Raw genomic sequence first — 24767 nt, forward strand, 5'->3', positions numbered from 1 at the left:
TGTAGGGCCAGCTGCTAACAACTAAGTTCCTATAGAGACAGGCAGACCCAAAAGTGACACATCCCAATGTTCACTTTGCAGCATGAACTTTCACTTAGCTTAGTAAATGAGGTGAAGCTGTGTTGAATTACTTAAACCATCCAATCATGAATGAGACAAAATCTATTATTTTTCTTTCACATGGTTGTGTATTCTTTGCAAAATGTATTTTTCACTTCACTTTAGTTACTAAGCTAAGTGAAAATTCACTGTGCAAAGTGAATATTCTATACTAAGCATCAACCCCAGTATGCGGACAGCCTCTTAAGAGCCAAGTCAGCAACATTGTTTTGCTGGTAAACAAAGCCTGGGTTGTGAATTACTAAAGGCAAAAGGCTGTTCAATTTTCAAGGGAATTTGCACTGTGCATGGACATTTTTCCTTAGCTTAGCAAATGTGGGGAAGCTGTGCTGACTTCCATCATGTAATCCTGCGCAAGCAAAAGTACAATTTTCATGTTCCTTGCAATGGATTGGTATTCTTTGCAAATTTAATTTTCACAATATTCACTAAGCTAAGGGATAAGTTCCATGCAAAGTGCACAGCCTATTTGCCTTTAGGAAGCCATTGCCAATGCATGCATGTGGGCAGAGAGGTTTGGTCGGCTGACAATATCAGTTGGTATTTCAGTTCAGCAAAGATACTGTGTTGTTGGCCAAACAGGAAATTGGGAGCGCGCTGTATTTCTGGCAAATCAACAGGTATTTTTTGTACTTTTAGTATTTTAAGCACTTGCCTACCAGGCACTTTTACCCCCTTCGTGCCCAGGCCAATTTTCAGATTTCAGCACTGTCACACTTTGAATGACAATTGCGCAGTCATGCAACAATGTAATATAATGTGAGATCTTTATCATTTTTTTTCACACAAATAGAGCTTTCTTTTGGTGAAATTTAATCGCCACTGGGAGTTTTATTTTTTGAACTATAAACATAAAAAGAGCAAAAAATTTGAAAAAAAAAGAGGTTTTCTTTGTTTCTATTATAAAATTTTGTAAACAGGTAATTTTTCTCCTTCACTGACATGTGTTGATGAGACAGCACTGACGGGCACTGATGAGGTGGTATGGATAGGCAGCACTGATAGGCAGCACTGATGAGGTGGCACGGATAGGCAGCAATGATGAGGTGGCACTGATAGGCAGCACTGATGAGGTGGCACGGATAGGCAGCACTGATGGGCATTGATGAGGAGGTACTGAGGATGCTGCACTGATATGGAGCAATGATGGTCACTGACAGGCGGCACTGATAGGCAATATTGACGGGCGACACTGATGGGTGGCCCTGACTGATGGCACTGACTGGTGAGCTGGAGGGCGTCATATGAAGCCCTCCCAGAACTGAAAAACTGTGTTGTAGCCATCATTCGGCTATAGCATGGTTAGCAAGTGGTTAAACAGATAAAATTAATGACATGTTTTCCAGACTCCAAGCACCCATTGGTCTATCTGGGACCAGTATGGCAGGTGCTCCTGAGTAGTGGTGAGGGAGATTATTATAATTATACATGATTTATATAGCGCCAACAGTTTGCGCAGCGCTTTACAAAATGAAGGCAGACATTACAGTTACAATACAGTTTGGTACAGGAGGAAACAGGGCCCTACTCGGTAGAACTTACAATCCAAAAGTCAGTGAAAGGTCATTCACTGATCTCCCCTTCCTGTTAATGACCCAGAAGAGACAAGAACGTCACTTCCAGGTCCTGGTGTTACAATCTGCACACATTAGCTTCATTGGAGGGCAGGTGAAACATCATTGGTCTTTGAGACCCCTGATGTTTCATTAACCACTTGCCGTCCGCCTACTGTTTTTAAACGGCAGGACGGTGGCACTCCAGGGGCGGGTTGCTGTTCATAAACGGCACCCGCTATTTCTAGTTGTGCGCGCTCCCTGGGAGTGCGCAGCACCGCGATCTGGTGCCCGCTGTGTCCTCCTGACACAGTGAGACACCGATTGTCGGACGGGACCTCTGTACGAGGTCCCGATCATGTGATCACTGATTGGCCAATCAGTGATTGAATGCAAAGTAGTAAGCAAGATGTCACTTGTGACATCATTGCTTACTACGTGTGAAATCTGTGAATGATCACAGAGGTCACATGGTACAAGGCTATTCACAACAGCCTTGTACCATGTGACAAGCTCTGACCAATCACAGCTCATTTCTCAATGGCTGCAAGAATGACAGACAGAGAGAAAGAGAAATGATTGCTTTTACATCCTATATGGGTGTAAAAGCAATCACTGTAAAAAAAAAAAAAAAAAAAATCTTCATCACCCCCCACAAGTAGTACAGTGTCACCGAGGTGACACTGTACTGCTAGGGTGACAGTATGTAAAAAAAAAAAAAATGTAAATAATAATATAAAAGAATAAAATTAAAATGTAAAAAAAAGTTTTAAAATGATAATTTTTGGTTATAAATTAATTTGGCGTATTTTTTTTTTTACTAAAAAGATAACGGAATAAATTTTGGCCAAGATTTATGATGAAATATTATTTATTTGCAAAATTTTATAAGAAAAACACTTTTTTCAAAATTTTTGGACTTTTTCATTTACATAGCAAACAAAAATAAAAATCCCAGCAGTGAATAAATACCACCAAAATAAAGCTTTATCTGTCTCAAACAAATTGTAAAAAATTCATATGGGTACAATGTTGCATGACCGCGTAATTGTCATTCAAAATGTGATAGCGCTGAAAGCTGAAAATTGCCCTGGACAGGAAGGGGGTAAAAGTGTCCGGACAGGAAGTGGTTAAAGAGTAGGGATTAAAGAGTTTGTCCTCTATGTGATAAAAATTAAAATTTTGTAAAAAAAAAAATTTAATAATGCAAAAAATTTGTTACACCAAAGCATAGAAACCCCCCACATTTTTGAGCCCCCACATACACACACTGATGACATGTAGAGGTTTCTATATTGTCACCTATAGAAAATATAGGGTACCAAAATTTGTCAGCATTTCATGGGCACATGCAATTATCCTTGACATGCTCGTTATCTTTATGCGGTTCAACCTCATCTCCTATACGAGGGGCATTCAAGTAAAAGCGGAATAGAAAGTGGCAAGTTTGCCCTATTACTGATAGGCAGCACACAGGTTGCTAGCCAGTCCAGAGACTGTTAATCAAGATGGCAGACAACAGTGTTTGTGGAACAGCGTGTGATGATGACATTTGTTGTGAATGAAGGTGTAAAATATCTACAGAAGACTTCAAGCACAATACAGAGATGAGCCACAGTAAGACAATTGAATGGTGTAAACCTTTCAAAGATGGCCCTACATCTGTTCACAACGATCCCGGCCGTGGCATCTCCCACCCTACGGCAGTCATTCCTGTGAACATTCAGCATGTGGAACACCTGATCCTAGATAATTAACACATAACCTGTTGTGAAGTTGCACAAGAGACAAATCTTTCTGTAGGAACGGTGAGCACATTGATGACAGAGTGAAGCAGGCTGTCCTAGGATGGTTCAGGTGTAGTGACAAATCTTTCTCTGTCGAAGCTTTCAAGGCATTAGTTATGCTGGGATAAGTGTATACAGTAAATGCAGTATCCTCTCCTTAAATGTGTTGTTTTATATTATATAAACTCAAAAATCCCTGTTTGACTTGCATGTTTCTTGTATTTACCAAAAATTAGGTAATATATTATATTTGTGTGTCCTAAAATTAACTTTAGTGTATTTTTTTACTGAAATTTTGCATTTCATAAACCGTTGTGTGAATATTGCGTGACATAAAAAAATGGAATAGTCACTATTTTATTCTCTAGGCAGGGCCAGATTTCCCAATAGGCACTGTAGGCATGTGCCTACAGGTGCAATCTTTAGAGGGGCGCCCATCCGAATTAGTTTTTTTCCATTTTTAAAACAATTCCTGTTTTGCACTGAGCTCCATCTATCCGTCACACCCTCCGCTTAGGTGACTTCCCCACCTCCTCCTTTCCTCACCCCTCGCTCATCCCCCTCCACCCAGGTACATCCCCCCCAGCCGGCACCTGCTGCTGACCTCACTGGCCCCACCTTCCGCGCAGCTTCAGCTCCCTCTATTTATCATAGTTGTCAGGCATTGCCTGTGGGAGGTGAAGGGGGGCATGTTGAGGAGCCGGGTCAGTGTGCAGAGCAGGAGAGAGTGGCACCGAGGACCACAGACATGTCCTGGAACCCGGAGGCCATGGCCAAGATCACCAAGAACACCTACAAGGTGCAGAGTGACCAGGGAGGGGTGACATTGAGTCCTCTGTCTACTGCCTGGAGCTCAGGTAGAGTGCTGGAACTTGTAGTGCCTCATAACGGAGCATGCTTGGACTTGTAGTGCCTTCTACAGTGAGCATGCTTGGACTTGTAGCGTCTAATGGACCATGCTGGGATTTGTAGTGTCTTCTAGACTGAGCATGCTGGGACTTGTAATGCCTTAATATGGGCCATGATGAAATTCATAGTCCTTCTAATGGAGCATGCTGGGACTTGTAGTCCTTCTAATGGAGCATGGTGGGGCTTGTAGTGCCTTCTAATGGGCCATGCTGGGACTTGTAATCCTTCTAATGGAGCATGGTGGGGCTTGTAGTGCCTTCTAATGTGCCATGCTGAGATTTGTAGTCTTTCTAACAAAGCATACTGGGACTGGTAGTGTCTTCTACACTGAGCATGCTGTGAGCTCTGCACATGGGAGATTATTATGGGGGTATGAGGTCTGTGAACTGTGGACCATCCTGGGGGTGACCCCTCAGAGCTCAGAGTCCTTATCCAGACACATTGTAGTCACTGTACACCCATGAGGGAGGGGGCTGCCATTGCTGGAATATTTATGCATTTATAATCTTGGATCTGTCATCCTGATCCTTTCCTCCCCTCCCCTCTCTGTGATAGACTGACCCAAAACAAGCATTCAGCCAGTGAAGTGTGAGGACACCAGAGTGGAGGGATCCATAATGGGTCTGGAGCCTGAACCTTCATTAATCACAGATCATAGATCTTAGAGTTCTTCAGAAGTTCCCTTTCAAAGTTATTTTGTGTCCCCAGGGATCCTGTATACTGGAGCTCTGAGCTGGGGTCAGATCAGCATTTGGGGACTCTTGAGGTGTACACATTGTGTTCCTGCTGTCATAGTATAGACCAGGGGTCAGCAACCTGTAGACCACGATCTAACAGTAGATCGTGGCCAGGTGACTTGTAGATTGCGGTCTAGGCTTGCTGACCTGCCATCTCAGAGCATCAGAGTACAATGAGGGACTACTTGTAAAGTTGGAGCTGTAGTAGGGAACAGGAGCCGCATAAGCTCTCTCACATTTCTCATCACCTGCTTTAACCTCTTGGACCTCGCAGAAGCATGCAGTTGTGGGGTGCTTGCAGAGTGGCCCCATTTACTTGAAGGGGGGCACTTCAGAATTCAATGCCTAGAGGCTCCTGAAATGTAAATTCAGCCCTGCTTTCAGAAAATATATAAAGTACTATTCAGAGCTAAAATGATTTTTAAAAAATGCAAAAAAACACAAAAACAGCTTTGCCAGCAAGAGTGAAAGCATATCTAAACCCTAAAACCAAAATGTAATTTATTGCAGCTTACCCATTTTTATATGTAGCACCTGAATTTCTTTTCTCATCCCCCCCATTTTTTTCTCCTTAACTTTCACCTGGTAATTGGCCAGTAACACAACTCTTGTCTCAGTGCCTATTTACACCATGAATCATGCAGGAATGTGCTATACGTTTCTGTGTGATTCACATGCGATACAGGTGCAGTGCTAATTCAGCCTAATCATTTGAATGGGCTGAAATGGCGCTGGACTGCATGCATGCAGTGCATTTTTAACAAGCTGTGGGAAACATGGAACGCGAGTTTCCTGCACCCTGTTCTGGTGTGAACTGATCTTTAAACACTTGCCTACCGGGCACTTTTTCCCCCTACCTGCCCAGGCCAATTTTCTGGTTTCAGTGCTGTCACACTTTGAATGACAATTGCACAGTCATGCAACACTGTACCCAAACAACATTTTTACCATTTTTTTGAGACAGATAGAGCTTTTCTTTTGGTGGTATTTAATCACCACTGGGGTTTTTATTTTTTGCTAAACAAACTAAAAAAGACTGAAAATGTTGAAAAAAAAAGTTTTTTCTTAGTTTCTGTTATATTTTGCTCCTTCATTGATGTGCACTTATGAGGCTGCAGTGATGGGCACTGATAGGCTGCACTGATGGGCACGGATAGGCGACACTGGTAGGTGGCACTGGTGGGCATTGGCAGTCATCACTGATGGGCACTGAAAGGCAGCACTCATATATGGCACTGATAGGCAGCACTGACTGGCACTGGCAGGCAGCACTTATTGAAACTGTTAGGTAGCAATGACGGGCACTGATAAGCGGCACTGACTAGCACTGATAGCTGGAACGGATTGGTGGCACTGACTGGCACTGATAGTTGGCACTGAAAGACAGATCTGATGGATACTGATATGTGGCATTGATATGCACTGATGGGCACTGGTATGTGGCATTGATGGGCACTGACAGGTGGCACTGATGGAGCTACATTGATTATCAGGGCACTGATCATCAGTGCCCCGATGATCAGTGTACGTGTTCCCTCTAAGGAAGGCTGCTTACCGGCTCCCCTCTCCTCATGCACTGTCAGCATGAGGAAAGGACTGTCGATAACCAGCATTTCCTTGTTTACATGTGATAAACTGTGATTGGGCACAGCTGATCACATGATAGAGCCTGTGTCATCGGCTCGCTACTGTGATTGGTGGTCCGCAGTGTCCCAGCGCACCACCAATGATTGTGCCGCACACCCCTGGTGGTGCGCATGCGCAGTTAGAGTGGGAGGGAGCCCTTTGACATTCTCCCAGAACCAGAGAGCCGCCGCCCGCCTGTCGTTTCCTTATATGGCAGGTGGGAGGCAGTTAAGGTGGAATAGCGTTAGACAGAATAGTTGGTTTAGATGGGCTCTACATACAGTAAGAGGCTGAAAAATTGAAACCAAACTCCAGCTAAGATTTTTAAGCAGTCATAGAAACATTTTTATTTCCTCTTGTAGAATAAAAGCTCTAAGCTGACTATTTTAAGCACCCCTATCAGTGTTGAATGGTTTGTCCCAACTCTTTAACTGCTATTTTGCTGGATAGCTTGGTCTGTTAAAAAGAGGCTAAAAGAGAACACTTACTGTCAGGATCAACAAATATTACACGGAGGATTCACAAAAACAGAAACTGCTGCGTTAATGCTAGTGACAGACTGCATCATACATTGACCATTTTTTTTCCATAGTTCCAAATTAAACATAACATTTTAATTAAAACAATACCTTCTTTAAAAAAATACAGTTCCTTGGTGGGATCTGTGGCTACCAGGGCAATACACGACTATACGTTTAACTATTCTCTTTTACATGTAACATCATGAAAACATTTTACAGAATTAAATGTCTTCAGCTCTAAGTAATTGCTTGAATTAGAGAAGGAAAACCATCTACACATCCAGATGTACCCTGATTCTATTGGAAATCATCATAGATTAGGCCTATAAATGGCTAGCAATAAGAGAATAATAACCCTGGATCCCATTTTGTTCCTTTTAATGAATTACATACAGGACTGGAAAGTATTGCTCAGCTCTAGCTTCAGCTAAAGTTTCAGACACCTATCACAGCCCCACTATCACTAACATGCCTAATGATTTTTGGATGAAAAAGACAAGGGTCATTATTCATTAGGACTTTTTTCAGGACCAGTCTGCTGAACTGAGCCATTGATCATTTCCCTGTCACTTGAACCATTAGCTTCTGTGGCATATTTGGCACCACCTGGGTTTATCTCTATGCTTACCAATTCCATAGTGTCTGGTATTTAAATTCTAGTCTTCTAAATTTTAATCTAAAAAAAAGACTTTCAGTCATCAATATTTAAGTAATGATATGTTATTCATATGTCAGTGGCAGCACTGTAAATGCTGCATAGTGGGGCTGCAGCCACTGTTTCTCCTTCGTATATGTCAAGTTTGGTGTTCTGCTTGTATTTACAATTAAGCCAAAAAAAAATGTCCCTGAACGTTACGTTAAAGCCTACAATTACACACAAGGCCTTGGAATACAAAGGCTACAGCAGGATCAGCTACCTTGGAAATGTTCTATTGTCCCAGCTGGCAAGAACATTGGCTTTAAAAAGTCACTCCTCTCTTTAAATTTGGGGTTGTTTACATAGTGGTCAAAATAAAGACCAATACCTTACAATTTCATGTGTTTTTTTTACCTTAAAGCTCCTCCCCAGCCTCCCCAAATACTTACCTGGCTCCTCTTTCAAAACAGTGCTGTGCCTGAGAGCAGCAACACTGCTCCCACTTCACAGGCACAGAGGCAGCAGTCAATCAGCAGAGTCAAACTGCATGTATATAGAAGTCTATAGAAGTACATAGCCCAGCTCAGATGGGGCCCACATGTCTGAATGTGTCCGGTGGGGCCTGCATGTCTGCCCCCATTATATGGGGGCAGACACAGTAGAGGAGGAACCAAAAGGTGGAGGACCCTGGAAACAAAGGTTCAAGACCACTGTACAATATCATCTCACAGAGCAGGTGAGTATAATGTGCTTGTTATTTTATTGGGAAAAAAAGTGTTTTTAATAATGCATTGGGCTTCCCTGCTTAATAAATGGTATAGGAGACACAGAGTCAGGTATTCAAGACATCCACAAATAATACACAATTGCTACAAAATCCATCTGCAGCTGTTGTAATTTTCTATATATTCAATGCAATATGGCAAACTGGGGGCTCTTTGTACACACATGATGTACAGAACCCCTAGGAATGTAATTCGCTGCTAGAGTGAAGAACAGTGGTTAAATGGCAGTACTAAGGTCGCTGGTTTGAGTCCCTGTGCCTGCATGGGTTTTCTCTGGGTACTCTGGTTTCCTCCCACACTCCAAAGACATGCTTTTCTCTACCTTTTGTTAATTGGCTCCGGTCTAAATTGACCCTAATATGTGTATGTATGTAAGTTAGGGACCTTAGATTGTACTCCCCTTGAGGGTTAGGGACTGATGTGAATGTAATAAATATATATATATATGTAAAGCGCTGCATAAATTGACTGTGCTATAGAAGTACCTGTAATAAATAATAAGTCAGGTTTTAGGCATCCTCTGCAACAAAAATGTATTTTCTGGTGAGATACTAAGAGTTAATCAATTCTAAAGTAATGCTGACCCTGCAATGTTTATCACATTTACACTGAAAGTGCATCAGCTGCCTTATAATGAATTAGTCGCTCCCATTCAGAATCATTCCTGCACAAGACATGATTTGACAACGGGATATTCCTTCAGAGCAGAAACAGGTAGGAATCTGCAAAAAAGCTTGTTAAAAATCCCTGCAAAGAGGGGATTGTTATTTCTCAGCAAAAGTGGAGTTACTCTTTAAGGAAACCTGTTATCAAAGAAACATGGAGCCTGCCATCATTGAAAGTATATCTAAAGCCCAGACTTTGGATAGAGTATTGAAGGGTTTTACCATTTTTAATTTTTTTTTATTGTGTTTCATGCCCTACCTGGTAGATTTACCCTCTGTTTATTCTAATGACCATGCTTCACTGGTAGAGAAGGTAAAAGTGATTCCAAATCTTATAGCTGTCACCTGAACAGGTGGCAGGGAAAAATAACTAAGTGGGGAATCCCTCTTGCTTTGGAGAGATTCCTTCAACTTCTAGTTGTACTAAGTTGAGAAGGAAATCTGGCCAGTGGATTAAAGAACCCTCCCAGATGTTTTAGCCTTTCTGTACTCTACAAAAATGTATTCTGAACACGCTATCTGCGTGGCTATCATATTAAAAAACACCCACATTTAGTTTGCACAGTTTGCACAGATTGATTGTTGAGACAACACACTTCATTCTGTTCATTTTGTTTTCTTTCTTTTTAATTAATGGTTCCTTGGCACAAAACATTAATCTACCAATTCTTATAATAATGTACATTGGTAAACATTTTGATGTGCAATAAATGGTGAAGATAGTTCAGAAGATTGTTAGATATAAAGACAATTCTATACCCTTTGTCATAAGGTAGCACAAAATGAAAAGCCATGTGTTTGGAGGTGTTGTCTGTGGACCATACATTTCCTCTAATTTGTTATGTAATTACCTACTTAGTGTGGATCTGTCTCCTAAATTTAAATTGTGCCTCATTAGTCAAAAGAGAATAGTATTTCCTGATGGGGGCTCTACGTCTTTCATGGCTGATTAACCCAAAATACCTATCTTTTTTATCTCAGAATAGATATCCATTCAAGGGGAAAGTAAAGACAATAGCCTTCTCTGTATCAGAAACACCTTCTGGTTTTCTCTAAATGATGCAGAAAATGTTTAAATTGTTCTAAATACCCCTAAAATTTTTTACATTCACATAATGCCCTTATGGCTTCATTACATTATTGGCTTCAAACACCCATTCAGGGCAATTTGCATTATTAATAGCAGATATACGTAAAGTACTTTTGTTATCACTTTTGGAGAGGAAATTATGTTATAAAAAATAGAGCAGAAAAATCCATTCTCCATGGCATACTAGATAAATACCCCAATATTATTCTGCATATCTAAATACAGTCATAAAATAATCCAGATAAGATGATATACAGTAACTTTATTACAAGTTCTAAACCATCTCAACTGCTTCTCTTAAATGGACCAGCTTCTACATCTCTATCTTTTAGATGAGGCCATGTGCTAGGGCTAAGAGGACGTTTGGTAGCAAATGCCCAGTTTTAAATAATGAAAAGAAATACAGAGAAAATTGCAATAAAGCTCTTTACAAAGGCAAAAGGCCTGTGTGGGTAAGAAGGCTTCTTTAATTTAACATACTGTACAATACCATGGAGAAGCTGATTCAGGATATGTGTTTTACAACTTTTCTAAGACAAGATAAATGGGTATGAACATGTTATACTTCACACTGTTGCACATGCTATTAACTTTCAGTTATTGCCTGGTTTGCTAGTTAACATTTTCTTGTTGCTGTCTTCTAATGATTTCAGTGATTCTAGAGTGTTTAATCTTTCTAGCTTAAAGGTTTCAATAAACATGAGATGGTCCATCCAATGGATCTCAGGTGAAACAACAATCAACAGTGTTGGATATTTGCATCAAATGACTTTGTCCTCCCTGATAAAAATCCTTTGTTGGAGATATCTGGCTGCACTTTATGCCTCCAGGCTAAAATGGCAAACATGTGCACCCTTGCTATGCAAGCATGCCTGTTTATGGAAGGATGTCCTCTGGGGGCTGTCTCAATAGCAAAAAAAAAATCTGTAGATTCCTTTAAAAATACCCTGTGAGGTCTCTACAGAAATCAAACTGGCACTCCCCTGCAATAGAAAAGTTAGCATACTCAACTTTCTGGCCATCTCCCCTCCTTTCGAGCACTGCAGCCTCTGCCAAGCTCCACAGTGATGTAGGGCTCAGAGGTTGGAAACACAGCATGCTGCAAAAGACATTTGACAATGCTGCATGTCAAAGAGCCTGACAGAGGCAGCAGAGGTAGAGTGGAAAGAGGAGACATGGACTCCAAGAGGGGTCAGTGCCAGACTGATCTCTTTAAAGACCTGACAGGGACTCTTTAACCACTTCAGCCCCAAGTCTATTCTGACACTTCTCTCCTACATATAAAAATCATCATTTTTTGTTAGCAAATAATTTAGAACCCCAAACATTACATAGTTTATATTTAAGCAGAGGCCCTATAGAATATGATGGTGGGTGTTGCAATTTTTTTTATGTCACATGGTATTTGCGCCATTGGTTTTTAAATGCAATTAAAAAAAAAAATACACTTTATTAAATTGTAATGCACAAAAACAATATAATACCCAATTGTCTGGTAAAATATAAAGATGATGTTATGCCAAGTAAATAGATACCTAACATGTCATGCTTTAAAACTGTGTATGCTCATGGAATAGTGACAAACTATGGTACTTAAAAATCTCCACAGACAAAACTTTAAAAAACTTTATGGGTTACCAGTTTAGGCCCCTTTCACACGTGGCAGATCCATCAGCGGATCTGCTTGCTCAGAAGGGGATCACTCCGCGGATCCCCGCTGAGCAAGCAGATGACAGGTACGTGTCCACTCCGCTGCTGCAGAGAGGACACAGATACAGCCCGCTGTCACCTATGGGCAGTCAGATGGAAACGGACCACCTGTCCATTTCCATCCGATCTGATGGACGGAAGGGGAATGGATCCCTATCAATCTCTTTTTGGCAGATTGGATCAGATTGGATGTCAGTGGGTGTAATTGGAAACATATATGTTTACACCAGCTGCTCCATACAGGAGAATAGAGGTTCCGATCAGGTCTGCCTGAAAAACGGGCAGGCGGACCCAATCGAAACGTCCGTGTGAAAGGGGCCTTAGGTGTACACAGAAGGTCTGGTGCTAGAATTATTGTTCACAGGTTTGCGGAGATACCTTACTTGTTTGGTGCACCTTTGTGTGTGAGCACAGTGGGACAGGGTCAATTAAATTTTTTTAAATTTTATTATGTTATTTGAATTTATATTTTTTAGCACTGTAACTTTATTTTTTTTGTGTGATCACTTTTATTGCTATCACAAGAGATGAACAACATCCCTTGTGATAGCTGGAGCAGTGACAGGTCCTCCTTGTGGAGAGATCTGGGGGGTTTTTTAGACCTCAGATCTCTCCTTTGCTCTTAAAAGCATCTAATCAAACCAATATCACTTTGATCAAATGCTTTCACAAGCCAGTAATGGCTTGTTTACATCTTGTGGCTTCCAGTTTCTTAGACCATAGAGATAAGCAGGAATGTTCTGATCCTCGATCATCTGTGGCCAGCTGGCTGGAACCACCAGCTTCAGTCCTGAGCTCCAAGGTGGGACAGGAGATCCTGGGTGCCTGGGAAGCCCCCTTCTGTGGCTAATTAGCTGCTAGGAACACTTTTATATTAAAGTCCACTATTGCAAGAAAAAAAGAAGATACCCAAAGATGCCTGTATCTTCAGGGATCATCCTGGTATAACATGATATACGTCACAGAGGCTGAAGTGCTTAATTGCAAATAGACAATAATAAATACCACACATTTCTTACATGCTTACCATTCCCTACTACTTAAATGTGAACTATTCTAATTCATTAGAATATGGTTTTCATAGTGCCCAAGCGATATTCCTAGCAAGTGAATAAACAGATTAGAAATACATATGCTGCAGGTGAGCTGCGTCATTCTTGTGTTTCACATACTCCTACCACACTGCATAGTCAAGATGCTGACACCACAATTCAGTTTTCAGTTGAAGTTTTCAGCTTCCTAGTGTCTTCTACAGGCTTGTTTGAAATGGCTTTGATCATAGGGCTTCCTGTTCTCTCCTCCCTGTGAGCTGTCAAACAGGTCTATCTCAGCCTTTTGTGTCTGGAAACATGTAAAACATAAATAATATAAAGAAAATATAGACTAAAGTTTTCTACATTCCTCTTAAAGACACACATCACAAGTGAACTTATTTGAGACTCCATTCCTTCTGTGGAAGTGGGCACCACATGCCTTTAGTTCACACACTAGATTTGGTGCAGCAGGCACCTCTTCCACATCACCAAATTGAATGTACTTGGCACAGAACCAGTGAATAGCATAGGCAGATACATTTCCACCACAACAAAAAAAATAAAAGAAAAAACAAATGAGCTAGACAAGTTTGCTATATTGACATTGCCTTTGAGGTTCTGTACTTGGGACCTCTTCACCCTTGTCCATCTTCCTGAACTAAAACTTGAGTTTTACTGCATTCAATTTACTGCATATGCATTTCAATTAAAAGTCCCATTCTTTTCTAGATGGCTGGTTTTAAAGGAAAACTATAAGGACACTTTCACAACTATGTGTTTGTGCTATCATGCATGCTATTACATGCACGGATAGGTGTGAATGGGACAAAATAAGTCCTATTTAAAAATTTGAAGCATGACTCCAGATAAGAGAAAGCCAAGCAACAAGCTCATAAGCTAGAGAAATGGCATTTTAAAAAAATTATTTAGTTAAAACCTAAAACACGAATATCCAAATTGTTAACAGCATATTGTTTAGTGTGCAGTTTTTAGGTTTTCTATGTTTCTCGTTCTAACAGACATACAAACTAATCACTTTAATTCTCCTTCTACCCTTCCATTTCAATATTTATTGACAAAAACATTTACTGGTTGACAGTAAGTTAATTAAAATGAAGTTGCTTATTAATTTAACAATTGAAGCACGCTGACTAATAGATTTAATTTGGCTTTAAAGTAATACAGGTCAAAAAGCAATGCACCAATAGAGGGTTGTCCGATGCTGTCTGGAAAGGGTGATGGTGAATTGGTGAAATATTACTGCTATAGTAGTTGGATGTCTGATTCTGGCTGGAAAGGGTGATGACGAACTGGCAAAATATTACTGCTATAATAGTTGGATATCTGTTTCTGGCTGTGAGACTGTATTCAGACAATGCAGAAAAAGATTATTACTGCTGTACCAAGAGGACTATTAAGCCGACCATAGACAGACTGAAATGCAGCTGGTTCAGAAGGAAGCAGCCGAGCTTCAATCCATGTATGAGCAGGCTGCTTGTACTGAAGTTGGTCTATCAATCGACTTCAATACAACCAGCCTGTCGGGTTTTTTACGGCCGTCTGCTATAGCCTCAAGCAGTGATCATTGAATTCTGATGGCTGGGAAACCTCCTTCTGTCAGAATACAATATCTCTCTAGGAGGGATACCCCCCATCAACACTGAATCTGTTGATGGGGGAATCGAGCTATTTTCTCTCCTTCAACCCATGGTTGAAGGAAAGAAAATTGGTTAATGTGTGGCCTGCCTTAGACTCAGGCTACGGGAATGTATTCAGCAAATGAAGGAAAGTATTAGGGTTATACTAGTGGGGCACTGGATAATTATGGCTGGGAGGAGAGCAGTCAGTCAATGAGTAGAAAATATGAATGCTATACATGTTGTTGTGTAACATTATGCAATTAGTATGAATACCAAGGTAACTCACGTCACGAGTTCAGCAGCTATCTCTTAAATCATTGTGGCTGCATTTGCTAAATACTAGTTACATATGAATATTAGTATTATTATTATGATTACTATTAATAATAATAATAATAATAATAACAGTAATAACAATAATAATATTTATTATATCATTATAGCCAAGTGAATTGAAACTACAAAAGTTTTTACAGTGTTCTTGCACTGGTCTCTTGTCTGTATCTTGCGTTTGGTGCTGACCCTCTGTAAAAATTGCAAAAATGGTCCTAAGAAAACTTTCAAAACTTAATGTAACTCTGTTACTGTACTTATGGAGTGGTCAATTGGATGCACTTAATAGCTAAGAATATGGTGTGTGGGCAAATTGAAGCTTCAAGACATGAGCTTTAGCCAAGAAGGTGCAGAAGTTGAGCTTTTGGTTAAAGATCAGAAGGGTGCACAGAAGAGGCTTTTATACTCAAAAAAATATATCTGACACCTAGTGATGCCAGCTCTTGGGCAGGATATTTGCAAATTTAAATTGGCTGACAGTTTTACTTTAACAGGTGTTCTTTTATACCAAAGAAAAACTATCGGTGTTTCCTTATGCCCCATTAGGCAGCATACCGAAAATAGATGTAGTGCAGTTCCCCTCTACATTGCCCAGTTTTCCATGATCTGAGCAGTATTTTCTTTTACTTTTCCTCCAATGTCTGTGCACCAGTGTGCAGGCACAACTACATGCTCAAAACAGATGAATATAAAAGCTGCATCTGAAGTCTTTTTGGAAAATTACCCAAGAACTCATGCACACAGCCATACAGGGGTGGTATTATGTCCAGAGCCTGTGTATTCACTTTCCTTGGAGCCCCAGCTACTGAGTATAGACATCCATTAGAAAATGTGGCTTTACGTGGTTATAAGCTGGTGGATGCATAAAGCACCCGCATGAATGTATGCTCTGAACTCTGATATTATCTGCGTTTGGAGCATACATCCATGTGGGTATTTTACACAAATCTTCTAATCAATGTTAATGGACAGCTGTTCGCAGCAGCTTTGACTCCAGAGAAAGCATTTACTCATGCTGCGAACACTGTATGGCCCCTAACTGGCCATGTGCATGAGCCCCAAGGGGGCATGGGGGTGCACACAGCATTTACATATACAAATGAACACCAGCACTTTACTTGTAAGGGCTCATTCATGGGGTGTGGGGGCATACAGTATAAACACCAGCTATCAATGACAGGATGCGTTTGTACACTGGTAAATGCAGATCTCAGCATACACACAAGAACAGATATTGATGCCCCAGGACACAGACTGTCTGCATCCACTGACCTACATACATTCCGGTATGAATGTACTTTGGGGTCTGCATTTACCAGTGTAGAGCTGCATCCTGTCATTGATTTGTACATGCAGCTGTATGCAGCACCTTTGAGTCCTGGGCAAAGAAATACAAACGTTTTTTACACTGTCCAGCCCTCCGTGAGCTATAATATGTTTAACATTGTCTGAAATCTTAAATAACATCAGTACTTTCCCAACATTATATGCAAGGCCTCTTGCACACAGGTGCCTGAGCCTGTGCAATGTAAATTGATGTGTATTTTCCTCGCCCCAGTAAAGCCAGGTGCTGCATATAGTCACCCATAGATATGAAAACACTGGTGTATGTGTAAAGACAACATACTCAAGTATATGCAAGCACCGGTGTATACCCAAGTACAGATATGCACAGTCATTCATGTCAATGTGTGGCGGTATGCAGCAACTGGGCTTTCTGATTGAGAAAATAAGCCGGATTTTATGCTTCATGGGCTCAGGCACCTGTGTGCCAGGGGCCTCAATGTGGACCTTTCCCCTATTTTACATCAGAATTTATATTTGCACTCTGATGTGAAATCATCTAGCACTGTTTTTTTTTTTTTTTTTTTTTATAGACCTTTCTTCCTTCCTTTCTTCCTTTCTCTTTCTTTCTTCTTTCTATGCCCTGGTTCCCTGAAGGCACTACCGACGTAGCTCCTACAGTACTGACGCTCCCTGGGGCTGATGGCAACCTCATCATTCCCATCAGGGAGATCTCATACCTAATCTGTGACATTTCACAGTATTGTTGAACTGAGCATGTGCGAAATGAAGCACATGATGCCATGTGGCTCATCATGTGTTTGCATCATAAAATGTTAGTCATCTGTTTAAGGAAAAAAAAGTCTTTCCCCCAAAGATCTCACAAGAATGCTTCTTTTTTGTTTTAAACAGACAAATATAATGTTGTATGGCACATGCACAAAATGAGCTTTATGACATTATGTGCTTCATCTTGCAAACATGCACTAGGACTATATTAAAAACAGACCTTGGAAAAAAAATTTTGAAAATGGTGATGTGGAACAGGGGCAAGCTGACCATTTGGAAACTCGGGCACTGCCTGAGGGCCCGGGGTCCGTAGGGGGCCCCATGAGATTCCCCTGGTACCTTTTTCATAGGCTTTTTTTAGTTTGGGCAAGGACACAGGGACCCCATGATCCCCTATTGCTCGGGGGCCCCATGAGTTGTCAGTTCACCCCTGATGTGGAGCAAGGGTGCAGTCAGCAGAAGGGCACCATGCAGAGGATGAAAGAATGAGAGGCAGCATGGAGGTAGGCAAGTATACTTGTTTATGGTTTAGGTCATCTTCATGAATTTACACTCTAGAGTAGATGAGATCAATGCAAAACTATATACCCAATAAAGGGTACCACCATCCTATTCCCAGGAAACTCAAAAAGAGGAGACAAAGCTATGGACTTTATCTGTACCTCATGCACACAATATACCGATATGTAAAATATATACCTTTTATTATAAAATCTTTAAAAAAACAAACATAAATAGAAGCTCAACCTCCAGAGACATTCAGTCCTCTACATTTCGTGGCTTTGACCGATTGGCAGAGAGAAGCATCCATTTCTTCTAAATAGAAACAGATAATTAGTAAAACGCAGTCACAGCTGTAAAACATGTAAAGGACTGAATATCTCTGGAGGTTATGCTTCCCTATAGGGCTTATCATCTGGATTTGTGTTACAACATTGCATTTAGGGAAACTACCTCTAATATTGGGTTACACCATCTACTTTGCTTTTATTTTATGTTTGTTTTATAAAACTGATATATCAGTGCATTGTGTGAATGGGATACACATTTTTATCTCTCCTGTGATCTGCATACATTTATTTATAGGGGGGCTGTCCTCTTTAAACACGTGATGACAGACAGACAGACAGATGTTGTATTTTACACACACAAACAAACCCAGACATTCATAAATAACCACACATTTCTATTAAAAAATATGCAAAATCATTTGCGGGAAAGTTCTATTTTCTTTTAATGGCAACATAAAGAAAATACACAGATTATAAAATAAAAGAGGTCGATATGAAAAAAAATCTGTGAAAGTGCCAAGCTTCCTTTGTAAACACAATAAACAGCCTTCATCCTCTCTGAAATAAAATCATCCAGATAACACAATGCTGTTGAAGTAAATGATGACCTATTTTGTGCCTCAACAAAAGTAAAATCTGAAGGAATGGAGGATAATTTAGGAATGCAATTCCCATTAAACTATGCAAGTATGCATGAACTGTAAAGAGTGGATTCTGTACATTTGTGCTTAGCCCTCAGCTGTTAGCAGGTGTGAATCAGTCAATTGTACAATTCATTTGTCTACCTAATTGCACTGAAGATAGGCTTTTACGTTGCCTATAACATCACACTAATGAGTAGGGGTTTTTTTTTTTTTCCGCCTCTCTCTGTGCTCGATCCAACTAATTTATTCCTGTTAACTTCCTGTGCCGAGCTGTTCTTTTCATTTAACCAGTGACAACACCCCTAGTAAGCGGTGTTACACAGTTTAGCCTCCACTAGATTATTTCTTTTCATGAAAAAGCTGTAATTGTTTGCTCTTCCCTTCCCAACAGTCATTAAAAACCTTTGGCTTGCATATTGAATAACAGCAATTTCCTGAAGCCGTCAGGCTGTTTCTGTGTGAGGGAGGGGAGGATGCTAATAATTTGGCTACCTGAATATCTGCCGCATTCAGTGTTCTGTCTCATTCTTTTGCAGAGGAGATGGCAGTGAGCTGGTGAAACTGGTTTTCTCGCAGGCCCCCTACCTCCACCCTGAGTGAAAACAATAAGAAACAAGCGAACCATTCCCTGCTACTGTGATTACAACATCCTTAAAAGTGATTATATAGCTGCTGTAATCAAATGCAATGAAAGCTGCCTGTTAGAGCTTCAATAATTACTCATTTCTGCTAACAGCTTGCTTTCAACCAAGCACTCTGGGACAGGGAGGGGTATAGGGGGGTTGGGGTAGGGGGGTATTATGTTTTCCAATAAAAGAATCTGTTAAAGTTTGTGCTAGTAATAATGAGGTTTGCTGTTGATTAAAAGAAAAGGGACATTAAAATGCTGGAGATCCACTATTTGCGCCTCCTTGGTTGTGAAGGTAAAAGAGAGAGTGAAAGTTCAAGTAGGGTTCATGGAAGCCAAGATCTCTAAAAGACGTAATTTTGTTGGCTGCTACACACATGATTTTGAATGTTAATGTTCATAATTCAGCATACACACCTCACACACTAAAAGGATGTGTGCTTTTAAATAAATGAGCCTCAACTCCAATATCTCAGATCATTGGGTGACCAAGCCCAGCGACTATGGCCTGCTCTGGGCAGCCCTTTTTGAACCAGGAGGCTGCATGTGGCCTAATTTCAGGCCCTAATGGGAAAGAAATCCACCTACAGGCCTGAAAGATTTTTTTTTTCCCCAGTAGGTAATGTAGGGTGCCACATGACCCAACCAGTTTAGAACAGGAATGAAGCACCATTTGGCTAGGTCACAGCTCTTGAACCTGGTGGCCTACTGATCTAACACAAAAGAGCTTATTACTGGAATTAGTAAGAGTAAGAGGGTGTTTAGTGTTCATTTCTATAAGAGTATAGTTATATAGAGTGTATAGAATATATAGAGAAAGAACACAAAATGTGCCTATTTTACCATTACCTTCTAACATTCAGTGACATTGTCTGAAAGTAAAGCATTGACTAAAATACGTACATGGAAACCTGTTAAAAATTATTCTCAAAGTTATTTAGTAGAACTTTAAGCTTTATTCACAGCACTAAAAATAATACCTATGGCAGAGTCATCCTTTACTACTTAAAAAGCATGCATAAAAGAGGTTTACAACTACTGTACTGAAAAAAAGGGACAAAAAACTGTTATTAGGATTTTGAGTTGTATAAATTGTGTTTAACCACTTGTCCTCCAGAGCATTTACGCCTTCCTTCCTGACCAGGCCATTTTTTGCGATACAGTGCTGCATTACTTTAACTGACCATTTTGAGGTCATGCAACACTGCACCCAAATGAAATGTATGTCCTTTTTTTCCCCACAAATGGAGATTTCTTTTGGTGGTATTTTATCGACTGTGTGTTTTTGATTGTTTGCGCTATAAACAAAAAAAGACTGATAATTTTGAATACAATATTTTTGATTTTTTGCTATAAAACATGTCAAGTAAAAAAATTAAATTTCGCCATAAATTTAGGGCAAAATATATTCTGCTACATGTCTTTGCTACAAAAAAATCCCAATATGTGTAAATTAATCGGTTTACGTGAAAGTTATAGTGTTTACAAATGGCGGTGTATATATACTGGAATTTTTTTTATACTAGTAATGGCAGCGATCAGTGACTTATAGGGACTGCGGCATTCTGATATGGGGGGGGGGTTGGGAAACTGACTAACTGCCACTGACATCCCCACTGACACTAAACCAGTGATCAGTGCTAATAAAAACCACTGACACTGTTCTAATTACACTACGCCGGAAGGGGTTAACATCTGGGGCGATCAAAGGGTTAACTGTGTGCTGTTTTACTATTTTGCCTGTGTGTGATTTACTGTGTAAGCACGCTACTTTGTATTGCTCTGTTTTGCAAAGCAATACAAAGCAAGGTGCTGGTACTGACGGGAGAGATCTGCATTGTTTATCAGTGTTCCGCGGTGATCGCTGGGTGCTGGTGGGGAATCTTCGGTCAGGACCCAGTGATCGACAGCTGTAGCCACCAATGGCAGCGCAGGTAGGGTGGCGCGGGAAGGGCGGAGCATTCATCCCCTACCCGGAAATACGAAATCACACACACATACAGTATATATATACACACACACACATGATTTTGCGCAGCCCTGCTGCCCTGTAGTAGTATTTCTGCTACAGGGTGGTTGGGAAGTGGTTAAAGATTGCTCAACACTTAAGCTTAGCCAGAGAAAAAAAAAATCAGCATATGGGACATTACTTACAGTCAATGTTATGTTTCCCATGTGCTGCTGGCTGGACTTATAGTCAGTGTGATGTTTCCCTTGTGCTTCTGGCTGCAGGATTACCAAAATCCTTCATCCATTTATCCCCTATCCCTGCCACTGTAATCTATTGTGGTAGGGGTTAATAGAGCTGATGGACCTGTGACAGGCACTCATCAAGAGTAACTGACTATGCCAGCCCTTTCTGCCCCCTCTTCCATTCATTTGGGCTGTACTACAGGTTTTATGAATGAAATGCAATCTATAAATGGAGGAGGTCCACTTTTCATTCATCTGCCCGTCGCACCAGAACAGGATGGTGGCAAGGTTGGGGGGGGGGGGTATAATTGTAGGATGTAGATTTCAAGTGAAATGGGGGGGGGGGGAGCTAAACCTAGGCTATTAAAAACAGAAGTGTAGTCTTTGTTCCCCCCATTTCATTTTGAGCCCCACTTACATCACTTTTCTTGCTGCTCTTTGCCCCCCCCCCACTGTTATTTACTATTGAAATTGATATACATACCCTATTTCTGGGTCTTTAGTCCAGTTGTATAGTGTTACAGATCCCTTTTCTCCTTGTTTTCCTCCAGTGATGGGCAGGTCCTGACTACTGCAGAAAGGTGACATTTTCTGTAGCATTCTTTTGTAAACCCAAGTTGGTATGATAACATGCCTCCAGGGAAAAGGTCCATGACAGCCTAGGCTCACAGAAAGTGAACTGAATGATGTTGGCAGTCATTCAACCTAGCAGATTACTGATATCTAGAGGTAGAGAAGAAGTACTGCAGAGGACAGATCCGGATTAAGCACACTGCAGCAAAAGCTGCTTTATATACTATATATATATATATATTTACTTACTTACAGTATATGCCCTGCCCTTTTTTAATCATAGACTTTAGTTTCTTTGTTTAAAGCAGCTCAATGTGCAGAATATAGGAAGATAGTGGGGAACAGTGATTCTCCAAGTAACAATACTGAAAAAGATAGAATCTGAGTCCAAGGCAGCCTGCAGATGAGTCAGTTTTTCATTCAGCCAGTGAGTTAAACAGAAACAAAAACCAAAAAAACAGACACAACTTCCCCATCCACACACTGAGCCTGGGTTCACACTGATGCGGTGCAGAATTTGCACCGCATCAAAATCGCACCCTGTTCACGCGAACCGCTGTGGGTGTGCATGTAAAGTTAAGACCACCCCGAAATCGGTTCGCAAAACACAGTGCAATGTGCAGAATGGGATCGCATGGGTGTGAATACCCATATGATCCAATTCTAGTGCGGACAAAAAAAAAAGGGCCCTGCACCTTTCTGGTGCGGATTTGGTGCAATTTGAGCCATACAAAATACATATGGCTCAAATTGCACCACACAGAATTTGCATGTGATTTGCACAGGAAAGTGGTGCTGTTCCTGTGTGAATCACATGCAATGTTCCGCACCGCAGAAGTGTGAACCCAGGCTTAACGTGGATGAGGGAATCCTCCCCAGTGAGCTATTGTATTCTGACAGTGAAGAAACTTTCGCACCATCAGAATACACTGATCAGCATTGCAGGCTACAGCCAGCAGTGCTGATCAACCAGGGAAAAGCTGACAGAGCAGTTTTACAGAAATCGATCGGTAGATCAGCATCTGTACATCCTAACAGCCCATACATAGATCCTTGCTGAACTGGCCAAATTTTGATCCATGTATGGTAGGCTTTATTCTGCATAAGGCATGGGCTCCAGATATCTGATTAATACAGTATGTTAATAACAAATGTTATAAACGCTTTCTATTCACATGGAAACACTAACTTTGATGCAGCTGAGTAGGTTGGCAGTTCAAAGATATGAATCTGGGGGAATAAACATATTCTAATCATAGCTGTACTAGCTGCAATAGAGGTCTACAAAAGCCTAGTCTTTCTTTCTCAGGAAGGTGTCCCTTATCCAAATACTTCTATTACATGGAAGACTGTCTGCTTTATGAAAAGGGGAGCCTTACAGCATTTTCCTGTCACTCTAGGCCTTTTACCTTTCACGGTCTGTTACATATAGATGTTTGCTTGCAAGAAATTATTAAAATCTACTGTTAAATAACTCTCTCTAAGCACTAACGAGCCTTATGTGCAATGCTTGACTGACTTTAGTGTTAGAGGTGCGTGTACGGTATGACATAAATCTGCTTGTGAAAACACTCTCCTTTACAAGTTGAATATCTTGGTGTTATTTTCATCTGAAAAATGCAATCTTAATTTACAACACACCCTCAACCTACTGACCATTTTCTCCAACATAGAAAGATATACTGTACATAGGTATATACAAAACTTTAAAAACTGTAGCCCTGTACAATGGAACAGACTGAAAATAACGCCTAGCAATTTCATGGGATTTTAATTCCAGTTTGGAAGCAGTAACAAGAAATGGTTTGGTTTTCCAGACAAAGGTTTCTACACACGAAAGATTGCTAACACTTTTATTTTACTTTTCAAGCATGTCTATCACCAAGATCATTCCACTTTGAAAACAAGAGACAATAAAGTTGGTTTAACATATTCATATGTTGACCCATAAACTAGCAATTATTTTAGTCCAAACAAGTGCAATTGAAGATTTGGTCTAAAATGGTTAGGTGTAAATTAAAATCTTAACCACTTGCCTACCGGGCACTTATACCCCCTTCTTTACCAGGCCAATTTTCAGCTTTCAGCGCTATCGCACTGTCGTTCCCATATGAAATTTTTATCATTTTTTTCTCACAAATAGAGCTTTCTTTTGGTGACCACACTTCTTCCCTATACTGCATCTATGGAGCAGCAGCATTGCCACTGTAGGACAGGAAGTATGTTAAGACTACAGAACCTCTACTGCTCATCTCCAAACCATAGGAGGTGGTGTTCTATAGTTCTCAGAAAACTCCAGCAGGACTGATAACATTACCAGAATGGAAAAAGTCATATCTCCTCCATTCGTCCCCCCCCCTCCCCTCAGAAAGCTTTTATGCAACATAGATGTGTTCACAACACTAGCCCCAAGTAAAATGCCCTCCGCCAGACCCTACTCCTCCTCCTCCTCCTCAGATACGTTTCACCCTAATGGAGCTTTATCATGAGCTGAAAACATGGTTTGAGATTTTCATGCATAGTCAGCTGACTACAGGAAGGTAGCAGCTCACTCAATTGCTGGCAGGATCGTTAGGGATTTTTTTTTAAACTGAATATGTGAATATATATAACAAAATGCTTTCAATTGTATATTTAACTGATCAAAAAGTAGCAAATTAGAGAAGTGTTAGAATTTGAACAGCAATTATTTTAGTCCAGACAGATGCAATTAAAGAT

Source organism: Staurois parvus, unplaced genomic scaffold (genome assembly GCF_062004578.1).
Source record: "Staurois parvus isolate SC_StPar_1 unplaced genomic scaffold, SC_StPar_1.0 ptg000066l, whole genome shotgun sequence".
Classification (NCBI taxonomy): Eukaryota; Metazoa; Chordata; class Amphibia; order Anura; family Ranidae; genus Staurois; species Staurois parvus.